General features: G+C 38.0%; 1 pseudogene; it reads right to left on the reverse strand.

Annotated features, from left to right (window-relative positions):
• Positions 1–712: 712 nt before the first annotated feature.
• LOC142433499 (Y-box-binding protein 1 pseudogene) lies at positions 713–13,563 on the reverse strand (annotated as a pseudogene).
• Positions 13,564–13,997: the final 434 nt, after the last annotated feature.

The raw sequence follows: 13,997 nt of genomic DNA on the forward strand, positions 1-13,997 counted from the left end.
ACAAGCACTAAACCCTCAGATACTATTCTTTGTGTAAGCAGGGCCCCTTCTGCTCTCTTCACCAAACTTTGCTAAAACACCCAAATTTCAGTGATCTATTTATGAGGGCAAATATCAAGCATGGTCATGTCATAAGAACTAATGGTTCCTTGATTGGCGATAGAATTAAGTGCCAGGCATGAATCCATTCATATATCTATAGTCTATAGCTATTTCTGGTTCACTTTAGAGACATCATCATCATTTTATGATAGAAAACATAACTAATCCTCCTGGGACATATGGCAATAATATTGATGATATAATTAATTTGGCCTATGCTCTAGAATTGAAAAATACTTTCATTTTCAATTATTTAAGTCCTTTATTAACAGGTGCTTGCAGTTTGTTGATTTTTTTTAAAGACAAGCTGTAGACATTTATTGCAAATTAGAAATGAGGTTCTTAAAAATCTCAACTTGACCACATATGAAGCAACAAACTTTGAAAGGTGTATTGGGAAAAAATGGGCTTTAAAGAAAACATGTTCGTCATTACCAAAAATACATCTTTCAGTAAAAGTAAATAAAACCCCATGTAGCATAGTTAATACAGAGTGTGCTAGTTATCCGGTCAATGGGCAAAATAAAGCAAGCAATTAAGGTCTTCAGCTCCAATCTTTTGTTCATTTCTTATTGCTGGCATTTCATATTCTTTTCTTATTGTTGAATGACTAACCTGGATGATGGTAAAGATGGTAAACCAGCACGTACTCAGCTGTGCCCTGCTCAGCTTCAGAAGCAGAGGAATTCTAAGCTGGTGGGTTAGCTGCATTTGTCTCTTTGTCATCTTGTGGTTTAGGGTTATCTGGGCTTCAGCATTGGTAAATGATGCTGCCAAGGTACCTACCTTCCATGTTGATGTAAGTGCTGACCTTGGGTCTCATCATGATTTTCTTTACCCTCTTCATTGCCATCCTCTCTAGACTGTGGTTGATGAGGAAGGCCCCTACAAAGGGTGGTTTAGAACCTTGATACATTTAATGTCTTACTGGTCTACCTTGTTCTCATGCACTCTGGTTGACGGCACCTTTCAACACTTCCCTGCACAGGAGCCTTGGAATTCTGTGGTCGACGCCCATAGGGTCTCTGTATATGTTAAGGTGGGAACTGCCCTCAGAAGCACTCTTCAAACCCTCATCCCTCATTCTTTTCCCCACTCTCACTAGTCTGCTAATTCTGCAGGTAATTGGAAAGAGGCCCCCAAAGACATGAACACCACCTATATTGTTCATGGTGTGCTCCCTATTTACTGCCTTGCCCTGGAAATCCGCTAGGACCTGTGAAATTTGCTGTCTCCGCACCCTTTTCTACTTTAACAACATCAAATCCTCAGTCTCTCTATTTCCTACACTGCAAAGGTACTTCTTAGAGTTATTCTTCTTTATGGCAGTCTGGTGTACAAACACATCTTCCTTGGTGTCCTTACTGTTGATGAAACCATATCAGTATCTTGCATGGAACCATTTTACTGTTACCAAAACCTTCCTTGCGATGAATTTCTTGTCCGTATCAGGAACCACCGATGTGAGGCCCCCCTGGCTGCCACGTATTACTGGGCCTGGTGTCCACAATGCTGAGAGAAGGGGCAGCGGGGACTGCTGGGTCTCAGCCTCACTGCTAGGGGTTTCAGTGGTGGTGACTGGGGTGGCTTGTAGCAGCTAAGTCTCCTCCCTGGGTATGACACTAACTAGGTCTGTGGAGGGTGGGGGGACTAGCAGTGGGGCTGCTCAGGACTCTCTGTGGTCTGCTCTCCGCTCCAGCTAACGATGAACTCTAAAACACTCCTGAGAAAAGGAAATAATACACATGTAGGCCAGCTTCAGATCACAATACAGTAATTGTTAACTTTTAAAAAATAAACTCTTAAGTGAACAGACACAATGTACACAAATAATAACGATTGGTTATAGGGCAAAACTTTCAATAACACTCATTCTCTAAGGCAGACCCATACCTATCAGAGCCATAAGAAAAAGCAAGGGGAGCATTAACATAGTAAGTATATGTTAGTCCCGGGCCACCTTTTCTTGGGAACCCGCAAAGGAAGAGATCCAAACCAAAGTCCAACTGCCGCTAATTACATAACCTTGGAATAGCAGGCATTGGCTTCCTATCACATTGGGACATTTAAGTTTTAAATCCAAGGGATAAATTCCTTAATTGTGATCTTGAAGTATAGCCAAGTTCATTTAGTGGAATTTCTACATTGAATCCTTCTGGTGTGACCTATGAAAGATGTTGTGAGACTCGAAAAGACAGAGTCAAAAGTCCCAGTAATGTATAGGAAATTGCCAGGATCACCAAGGGTTGGACAGAAACTAGGTAGATCGTGTCCAATTATGAACATAACATTGGATGTATTCTCTCTCTGTTTGGCAGGGTTGACTAGAGACCCAAATCCAGTAACATTCATATATGTGTAAGAAAAATTTTTATCTCAAGAAGTAATTGTATATTGAGAAAACATCCCAACCCAGTCCAACTCAAGTCCATAAATCTGATTCTAGTCTATAAGCCTCCCTTCAGAGTCACACACCCACATGCAATGATGCTGAATGCTGGAAGATCATAATCTGGTGGGTACAGAGTGTAGATCCCATGGCATCGGGAGCATCACAGGGCTCTTGCAGGTCCCACAGCACCTCACCAGCAGGAAAGTGAAGGCAGAGAGAGAGGAGGAGGTTCCTTATAAACCTTTAATGAGAAGGTCACACCCACAAGTAGTCACCATCCAGCTGTGACCTGATTGATAAGCTAGGCTCCACCCCTACCTTTTTTTCCCCTTATGAATGTTAGGCTGTTTTGTTTTAAAATAATTTTATTGGAGGATAATACAACTCTTATCACAATCCATCCATTGTGTCCAGCACATTTGCACATTTGTTGCCATCATCATTCTCAAAACATCTGCTTTCCACTTGAGCCCCTAGCATCAGCTCCTCATTTTTCCCTTCCTCCTCCACCCTCCCTCCCTCATTAACACTTGATACTTTATAATATTTTTCATATCTTACATTGTCTGATGTCAATGATCTACATATAATCCTCTCCCTGGGGGGTGGACAGCAGAAGTGTGTGAAGGGAGACATCGGACAGTATTAGGCTGTTTTATAAAAGTTGCTCTGGACAATTACACAATATGTTTATAATGAGAATTCATCTAACTGAACATGCTGTACATGACAATTAGAAGCTGTCATGGACAAGAGAGAAGCTCAGTCTGCTGGCTGTAGCCCATAATAAAAAATAGAGAATGGTAGAGAAAATTAGGGATTAATGAAAGTATGGTTTGTTTGGAAAGTTATATTTATATATATAACTATATATACATCGTATATACTCGTGTATGAACCAAGTTTTTCAGCACAGGTAACGGGATGAGCGCCCGATATCTCGCGGGTGATTGCGGTTTCTCAGCTGTTCATCCAAAGCCCTGCTGACACTGCAGGGCTTTGAATGTTTGTTTACTCACATCTAACCAATCAGAGCCATCCTATGACGTGGATGGCTCCAATTCGCAGAAGCACCTGTAGTGATTCACTTACGCTGGCAGCTGAAGTGCTAAGGATGTGTCTGTGGCTGCGCTCTGTCTCTCCACTCTGGTCTCTGTGTTAATTCACATCCTGCATCCCCCACCCGCACGCTAACACGCTGCGGGAGGGTGGGGAGTGGGGTGGGGGGAATTACCATGGAAGTTCTTTTTCAAAGTCTTGTTTTTTTATCCTATTAGAAATGGATACTCTTAAACCAAAACAGAAATGCAGGTCATATGAGGCTGGTTTCAAAATGAAGGTTGTGTCAAGAGCAGAAGAGAGCAATAACAGTATTGCAAGTAGGGAATTATGTGTTGATGAAAAGCAAGTGAGGAAGTGGCAGAAAATGAAGGCTAACTTGGAACAGATTCCAAAAGCTAAAAAAGCTCGTTGTGATTTAACATCTATTTTATGGGGCTCTAGAGAGTCAATTGCATAAATGGGTTATGGAGTCTCATCAAAATGGTTACTGCGTAACACACATGGGAATCCGCATATGTGCTCTACAAATGGCTAAGGATGATGAATATAAAGCATCAGACATTGAAAAATTTGCTGTGTCAGCAGGATGGTGTACCCGCTTCATGAATAGGTTTGGCCTACTATGTTTGAGACAAAGAACAAAGATTTCCTAGAAATTGCCACAAGACCTTGAAGAAAAATTTATATCATTTCAGTCATTTATAATAAAACAAAGAAGGATTTATAATTATGACCTGGTAGATATTGGGAATATGGATGAAACTGCCATGACTTTTGATCTTCCAAGCAACAGAACTATGGCAAGTTTAGGAGAAAAAAAAACATTTTTCTCAAAACCACAAGAAATGAAAAAAAAAACACTTTACATTTGTTCTAGCATGTTTGGCTAATGGAACTAAGCTGTGTCCTGTCATTATTTTTAAAAGAAAGACCTTGCCTATAAAGATCAATTTCCCACCAAGAATTACTGTGCGTGCACATGTTAAAGGCTGGATGGATGAAGACGGAATAAAAAAATGTCTGGAAGAAATTTGGAACCGACGACCAGGAGCAGCCTTAAAGAAAAAGCCATCGTTACTTGTTTGGGATATGTTCAGAGCCCACCTATCGGACAACATAAAAAAATTTTGCAAAATTTAGTAAAGTTACTTTAGCCATTATTCCAGGTGGGCTTACATCTGTACTGTGGCCTCTGGATGTATCTTTGAATAAGCCTTTTAAAGACCATGTGTGAAGGATGTGGCATGAATGGATGTCATCTGGTCAAGCCCAGCTAACAAAAGGAGGAAATCTCATGAAGCCCGACATAGAGTTAATAGCAAAGTGGGTTCAAGATGCATGGGAAGACATTCCAGAAGACATGGTGTGACGTGCCTTCCAGAAATTTAGTATTAGTAATGCTATGGATGGCAGTGAAGACTGCGCTTTGTATGAAAATGACAGCAGTGATGGTGTTGAAGGCGATCTCAGTAAGGACAGCGTATATAAGGACCTCACACCAGCTGAAGCTCTGCATTGGGATATGGATGATGATGAGGAATCCAGTTTTGAAGGATTTTTAACTCTTTACATTTTAACTTAGTTGCTGATTGAGCTCAGGGGATAGTACTCTTAAGGTATCATGGTTGATACTTTATTGTTTTTGTTGAGTCTATTTTCCACTTACTGTGCTGGTTTACTAATGTTAAATGAGTTGTCCTTTTATTTATGTTTTTATTTAAAATAAATATTTAAATACTTTACCCCACTGATGTCTCAATCTTTGGTAATTTTATTTTCATTTGTTTTGATTATTGAAACTCACCAATAACTTCTGCATTTTCCACCCTAGGCTTACACTCAAGTCAATCAGTTTTTCTCATTTCCCAGGTAATAATTAGGTACCTCAGCTTCTACTCAGGTTGGCTTATATTCGAGTATGTACGGCATATAACTTTCTGAAGAAACCACACACAGATAATTTAATAAAGGAGACCACAGAACACAAATTATACGTGCTTGCTTTCCATCCTGTCCACATCTCAAAAAATCACAGATGATGAAGAAGACATTTGAAGTAATTCTGTAAAACACTTAGAAACTCTACATATGATTAAAATAAAAACTTTTATCATCAAGTTGACAGGAAATTATTTAACTGCCACACTCCCCTTGTGATCTATTAAAGTGTTTTTCCCTATGGGAAGTTGCTCCTTCAGTCTTATGCACCGGCAGAAATGTTGCCTTCTCCGAGGCATACATGTTCCCTTGTCCCCATTTTGACTTGAGTTTCCAGTAAGTTGACTTATCATCCTTGAAAAAGTGTCCATTGATTTCAGGTGACCTTAGCACAATTTAGTATAGGGCAACTAAATGGTCTTCTCCCTCTTTCTCCATCTTCAAAAACTGACCCTAGTTGAGGTGAGGTCTCCTCTGTTGAAATGTTTTTAAGATGGATATATTAGGGGGTGGTGGGCACTAGGCAGGATCTCTTCCTCTTTGCTTGGAAGACAGCATTAGAAAATAACATGCCTTGAGAGCCTGCCTTCATCTTGGTGTTTATCCTTATAATAGTGGACTCATAAAATATTTGTCCCTCTGCAATTGAGTAACTTAGTTCAGACTATGCAAAGGCATTTGATTGTGTGAACAACAATAAAATATGGAGAACAAGATGGGATTCGAGAACGCATCATTGTGTTTTGCAGACCTGGTACATGGATCAAGAGGCAGTTGTGCAAACAGAACAAGGGACTATTGCAAGGTTTCAAATCAGGGAAGTGTGCCTCAGGGTCATGTACTCTCACCATATTTGTTGAATCTGTGTGCTGAACAAATAATCAGAGAAGCTGGCTAATATGAAGAATGTGACATGAATATTGGAGGAAATCTTATTAACAACCTGTGCTATGCAGATGACACATACTTGGTTGCTGAAAATGAGCAGGACTTCAAGCATTTGCTGATGAAGTTCAAAGATGGCAGTCTTTAGTATCGATTACTATTCAGTGTAAAGAAAACCCAAATCCTCACAACTGGACCAATAGCTAACATCATGATAAATGGAGACGTTATAGAAGTTGTTAATGATTACATCTTGATTCCATGCACAATCACAGCTCATGGAAGCATCAGGTAAGAGATCAAAAGACTTGTTGAATTAGGTAAATATGCTGCACCAGATCTCTTTAGAATATTAAAAACCCCGGATGTTACTTTGAGGACTAAGGTGGGCCAAGTCATGGTATTTTCCATTACTTCATATACACATGAAAGTTGGCATCAAAGAAAGAAGACTGAAGTAGAATCTATGCATTTGGATTGTAATATTGGAGAAGAACATTGAAATACCATGGATTTCTAAAAGGACAAACCAATCTGTCTGGGAAGATGTATGGCCAGAATGCTCCTTAGAGGCAAAGATGGCCAGACATTGTCTTACATACTTTGCCATATTGTCAGGAAAGACTAGTCCCTGGAGAAGGACACGATGTTTGCTGAAGTGGAAGGACAGTGGAAAAGAACACCCTCAAGGAGATGGATTGACATCACAGCCCCAACTATGGGCTCAATTGTGGGGCTGATGTAGGACCAGGCAGTGTTTCATTCTGCTGGGTGTAGGCTTGCTATGAGTTGGAACAGACTCCATGGTCCCTAACAAGAGCCACAATTGAGCTCAGCATAGTGATGCCCAGTTGTATCCACGTTGTGAAATGTTTCATGATTTTATCATTGTTTATTAGAGATGCATAGGATTCCATTATATATATACTAGAATTTCTTTATCCTTTCTGCTACTGATGGGAATTTGCCTGTTTCTAGCTTATTGCTATTGTTAACTCTGCAACAACAAACATGGAAGAGCACACCTCTCTGTTTGTATTCAGTCTCTTAACTCTTTGGGGAATGTTCCCAGAAAAGGCATTGCTGGGTCATAAGGTATTGCTATTCCCACTTGTTTTAGCTAGCACCATATAGCTTTCCACAATAGTTATACATATTTGCAAGCCCACCAGCAGTGTATAAGAGTTCCAATCTCCCTACATCCTCTTCAGGATTTGTTTCTCTCTCTCTCTGAAATGGGCTATCCTTGTGGATAGATATAAGGTAGGTATCATGGTTCTTGTGATTGGCATCTCCTGGTTGGCTAGTCATCATGAACATTTCCTCCTGTGTTTGTTAGCCATTCGAGTGTCATCCCGTGTGAATTGTTTATTAATGTCATTTTCCCACTTCTTAATGAGATTATTTGTTTTTTTCTAATTAAGGTGATTCAGAATTCCATAATTTTTATTGTTTCACTTGTAGATTGTAGTCAGAGTGACTGTCTTTGAGATTAGTTATTCAGTTTTCCCTTTCTTCCATTCTATCCATCAAGTCTCTTACTATTTGGCCTAATTCTATTATCTTATTATCTTCTGAGATTCCTTTTGGTTTAAGGATTTTAGTTTTCAATTTCTTCCATTGTCTTTGAATTCTGTTTCAGGTAGTTCCAGGGCCTTTTCTTCTAAGTACTCCACTGGGTTTGAGTGATTTACAGGTGTTTTTTTTTGGGGGGGGTTTTAATTGTGGTTAACTGCCATTTACTCAGTATCCTAGTACAGCTATTAGCGATGTGTGAGCTGTTGGGTCATGTAGAGGTAGTTTGCTCTGTCTAGTTACGTCTGGTAGCAACTAGAGAATATACGGTGGTGAAATAGATAAAAGAAGAGAGAGATGGGTAAGTGGGGAGGGTGAAGGGGAAGAAGAAACATAATAAAATAAAAGTAATGATAGCAATAGTAAGTGGCTGTCTGGATAGACCAACATAGTTTTAAAATAATGGGAAATATATATATTAAGAGGGATGATAGCAATTAATAAGTTTTATGGAGATATATTTCATGAGGAAAAAGAGAGAGGAAAAAGGAATAGTGGTTGGGTGTGCAGGGAAAAGAAGGGACAAAAAAAACAAAAGTCTTGGGCATGTCCTTGCTGTGGATGCTAAGTTCTGTAGCTATGGCAGTGAATGTTTATGTGTCTTTGTCCTGAGATTAAAAAATAAGTCCTTTTTTTGGGTAGATGGGAAAGAATCTATTGTCCTGACTACTTTTGTTTTAGTGGGATGTGTATTCTCAGGAGGGTGGGGTCACCACAGAAGAGAACAAAAGAAGAGGAAGAGGAAGAAAACTAGAATAAAATAATAGAAATATTATAAAAGAAAAAAGCCAAATAAAAAATCTGAATTAAAATTACCTTATGGGTGGGTATTTCTGCTCCTTTGGTAGTGTTATTTTGTGCGCATATGTGCATCCTAAAAAAAGGTTGGGTACCTGTGGGAAAGCCCACTAGAGAACAAAGAAAGAAAAGAGGAGGAGGGGGATAAAAGGTAAAAACTGAAGCGTAACCATGGATTTTCTCTGCACCAAAGTGCTATCCACTAGCTCCCTCCCCATCCCCCCACCGACCCAGTGAGGTAAGAGATTTGGCTGGTTGAGTTGCCTCAGGGACCGGGCAAATCCATCTGTGCTGGAGAAGAACAGGCTCAGAGAAGTAAGTGGTTCATGCCACTGGTCAATGGTAAAGAGGAGTCTGTCAACAAGTGTTGCTCTCCTACCTTAAGTTTAGCTTTTAAGTTGAATTTCTTCCTGTCAGGAAGTCAGGGTATTCCTCTTAATAGCATTTCTCTGGGAGTTGCTTAGGAGATCTTCCTGTTCTTGTTATCTGGTAACCAAATTCCCATCTCCCAGATTCAAATCCTTATGGGAGTATACAGATTCATCTTCTCCAGAATGGTTGATAGATTTGAAACTCTGACTTGAGGTCATCAGTGCAGTATTCAGCTACTCCAACACCAGGGCTTGTTTCTATCATTTTAGGTGGTAAATATTTCATCCAAAAGGAGCCCTTGTGGTACAATGGACTAAGCAATTGGCTAGAGATCAAACACACCAATCCCTCCTCAGGGGAAAAGTGAGACTGTCTGCTTCCATAAAGATTTATAGTCTCAAAAACCAAAAATATAAATTCTAATCTGTTCTATAGAATCACTGTGAGTTGACAGTGGTTTGAGTTTCAGTTTTATATCTTCAAAAATTGATGATACTGAAGAAAAGGAATCCAAGTTTCACTAAAAACATTGGTGAAAAGCAAGGCAAAATTGATGGAATATTAGTTGAAAAATTTCAAAGAAACTAAGTCAACTTGAAAGCACCTCTAACCAGTGGTATGGAATTCAAAATACTTGTTAGAAAAAGAAAATACACATTTATATAAAAACTATATATGTTCACTTATACAGATTAAAACCCGAAGTGACTGAACATTGCTAGGAAAGCAATGAGGTTTGGTCACAAGGCAAAATTTTCAATGATATTTATTCGCTTAGGCCATTTTCAATAATATTCATTAAGGCGATCATATGTCTGCCAAACTAAAATATGTCACAAAAATGCAAAGGAAATAGAAAAATAGCTAATATATTGGCAACCTAAAAAGGTAAGAGATTTGAACCCAAGTTCAATTACTTGCAAATCCACAACCTTGCTTTGTTTCACCTTAGGGTGTTTTGGCTTTAAGTCCTAAGAAGTAGTCAGACCCTTTAATCTGCAACAGGTATGTTTAAGGCTAAATTTCGATTCAGTTAATGGACTTTCCAAATCTGAATTTTTTAATGTGGACTATGAAGAATGTTGTACACCCTGAAGTGCCGAAATCTAAAATCTAAGTAGTGTAGTATCATGAGCCTGAGTCACCAAGGGCAGAAAAAAATTCAGTCTAAACATGCATGATCAGTAACAAAATACAGGGTGCAGTCTCTCACGTTGTGGGGGAGGGTCTATAAAAGTAACGTTAAACATTTTCCCCAAAGGATGGCTGCTTTTCCTTGTTTACCCATAAACAGAAGTGAAACCTTCCTCTCCGAGACAGATGTTTTCCCCACACCCCATCATGAATTTCCATGGAAGTTCACTGAACACCATTGTAGGAGTGTCTATTAAATTGAGGTAACTGTAAGACAATGCTATATGGTAGGAAATTTGGGGCCTTCTTTTACTCCCCACTAAAAGAAAAAGTGACCCCAGCTGAGAGGAGGCCTCCTTTGAAGTGGTTTTAAGATAAATGGTTCATAAGCGTTAGACAGACATTTCTTGGGAGAGCAGACTAAATGATTACAAGACCCGTGAAAAGATGCTAGTGTTTGTACTTATCTTTATAGTAGTGGGCTCACAATTTGTCCTTCTGTTACTGACTGACTGTGTTTAGTATATAGTCTCCCATGTCCATTCATGTTGCGAGGTGCTTTGTGATTTCGTCAATGTTTTATAATGATTCATAATGTTCCATTGTGTACATGTACTAAAACTTCTTTATCTGTTCTTCTACTGATGTGATTTTGGGATGTTTTCATCTTCTTGCTATTGCGAACTGGGCTTTGATAGTGTGAGAATGCATACAGCTGATTTTGATATGTCTCGTTTTTTTAGAGAATTTCTGGCCAAGTATTGACTCTTGAGTGAACATACTGACTGTGACAGGATAAAAAATATATATACCAGAAGGTGAATCTTGTAAGGGGTTTCACTATGTCTTCAAGTTGTGTTTCACTTAGGTTTTTGGCTTTCTATTCCTATAAAGAGTTACAGTCTTGGAAACCCATACGGGCAGATATACCCTGCTGTAGAGCATCACTATGAGTTGGAAACAACTTGATGGCAGTAAGTTTTTTGTTTTGTTTTGTTTTGATAGTGGTGGTGCGTTCTTGGAAGACTAATGGTAAAGCCCTGCTAGCAGAGTTTCCTGAGGAGTTAAAGAACTTCCTGGGGAAGTAATGGAAGAAAACATCATAAAACTCAAGATGAGTTCAAAGGCAATAGGCTAGCCGCTTCAGGAAGTGTGATTCCAAATGTATGTATCAAGATGTTTATTAGATTCTAAGATAATATATCCTAATATATATTCCAAGTATATATATCAAGATGCATATTACTCAGATTAGTCACTGATCTACATTTTGCTTCTAGGGAGATATCAAAATAATTTTTAAGTAAAAATGTAATGAGCTATTTGAGTCACATTTTTATGACACATTAAATGTTTTAGCCTTACTACAGAAGAATCAGTAGTAGCATTATATTCAACAACCTGAAGTGGGAGACTGCATTTTCAGTTTAGATATTCTTACCAAGAAAGGATAGTAGACATCAGTAGCCCCTGAGCAAATAGGTCTAGTAGTTGCAACACCATTGAGAATTTTTAATAGCCATCAGTAGTGAGTAATATGTTAAGAGGCAATTGATTCTTTTGACATAGCAAGAAAAAGAGGCATTATGATAGCAAGAATAATAAGAAAAGAGGTGATACCATAGGCAGGCAAGAAGGTTACATGGTATTTGAGTGATGTCTCCTTATGATTTTCAAACCCACTTCAGAGGCAGTTGGGCTAAAAGTAGGATGAGGTAGATTGGACACTAAATGTTTTTAAGCAAGCAATCCAGAGTCATAGAAAAGTGGGTGAAGGGAGATGTCAGATATGATAAAATTATAATTTATAAATTATCAAGGGCTCATGCTGGAGGGGGGAGTAGAGAGGGAGGGGAAAACAGGAGGACCTGATGCCAAGGGCTGAAGTGAAGAGCAAATGTTTTCAGAATGACGAGGGCAATGAATGTACAGATGTGCTTTACACAATTGATGTATGTATTGATTGTGATAAGAGTTGTATGAGTCCCTAATAAAATGTTTTTTTAAAAATTAATAAAAAATAAATAAATACAAAATAAACTTTTAAGAAGTAACTAGAGATTGCTCAGATTTTTTGAAGACATTAATATGATGTAAACTTATAAATAACATTTAGGTTTACCCAGGATATTAATTTCATGAAGATTTTTGATTCCTGAAATTAATTTGTTTTTAAATAATTCTTATTGTATTAATCTATAGTTTTTCAAATGTTTCCTTGTGGGTATAATTTTCTGTTATCATTTAATAAGTTTATTGCTCTATTTGAAATATTTTCTAATAGGAGGACAAAATAATTTTTAAAATGTATCATAATTTTGCTACTGTATATAAAATGACACTAAGCCAATGTGATTGGAATGTAGTAAACAAGTCATAATTTCAGATGTTACTTTAATATCATTTCTCTTCCCTCTTCCCTAAGTTGCCTGTTTTCTTTGTGATGAAAGCCACAATTTTACTTAATTGTTGATCCATTTATAAAATCTTATTATCTCATAAGCAGATCTCTAGAATATATCTTACCAAATAATTAATATACATTAAGCAAGGGTCAGTTAACTTTTAATATACAAATTAAATATTAAAATAAAGCCAAATTCCTCTGAATCAATATAACAACATGCTATTCTTGTGAAGCTGTATCTATTTTTCCTGTTCATTTCAATTTTGCAAAATCAACCAACTTGGAAATCTTGAGACCAACAAGACTGAAGTCAATCAGAAGGACCATAACCTCAATTCCATCACTATTTATCGTATACCTTGGGCACATCTAAGACTTCATTAGAATAGTAGCACACCACTTTCAGAATCACAGGATTGCAGGAGATAGCTGACATAAAGCCAAGGTACAAAACACTTTCTCCACTGCCGTGGAGTCAATTCCTACTCATAGCAGCCTTCATCAAGTTTCTGAGGCTTTGTAAATCTTCTTTTTTTTAGTTTACCTTTTCATTTCAACAGTTTAATTAGCACTTTACCCACGTGCCATACAATTCAATAATTAAATCATATCAAGAAGAGTTGCACACTTGTCAACCTATTAATTTCTTGAGCATCTTCTTCAGCCTTACAGTCATTGATATTACTGTAATTGTTTTCTTCCTAACTGGGGTAAAAATATACGCAACAGAGCATTCTCCAATTCCACATCTACTTGGATAATTCACTGCCTCTGATTATAGCCTTAATATTGTACAGCCACTATTGATATCTCTTTCTAAGAGATATCAATAAACTCATTGACATAAACTCAAGACCTCCTATGCAACTACTCTTTCCTCTTTACCTATGGTAACCATTGGTCGTTTGGTTTCTTTTTCATGGTATTCTTGATATAATATTCACATACCATATACTTCCATACTTAAATTGCTTTTCAAATTACTTATATAATCACAATCAGTCCTAGTGCTCCCTGCCACCTCCTGCATTCATTGTTTGCTCCAGAAATCACTTCACCCTCCCTATCTCCCATCCCCCACCTTTCTTATTTCCCACCTCCCCACCCCTACGTCCCCTATAAACTCTTGCATTAGTTATTGTCTCTATGCATCTACTCCTTCTATGCTTCACAAACTGGGAAATCCAACAGAAACAATAAAAAATAAAGTGGCAAGGATAAATAATAATAATATAAAGATAAAAATACAAATAATGAGCTAGAAAGAAAAGACCACCATATTTAAAAAGTCAGGGAAGAAATTTTTGTCGTGGAACAAGCAATAAAGACTTG

The sequence above is a fragment of the Tenrec ecaudatus genome, chromosome X, assembly GCF_050624435.1.
Source record: "Tenrec ecaudatus isolate mTenEca1 chromosome X, mTenEca1.hap1, whole genome shotgun sequence".
NCBI classification, from domain to species: Eukaryota; Metazoa; Chordata; class Mammalia; order Afrosoricida; family Tenrecidae; genus Tenrec; species Tenrec ecaudatus.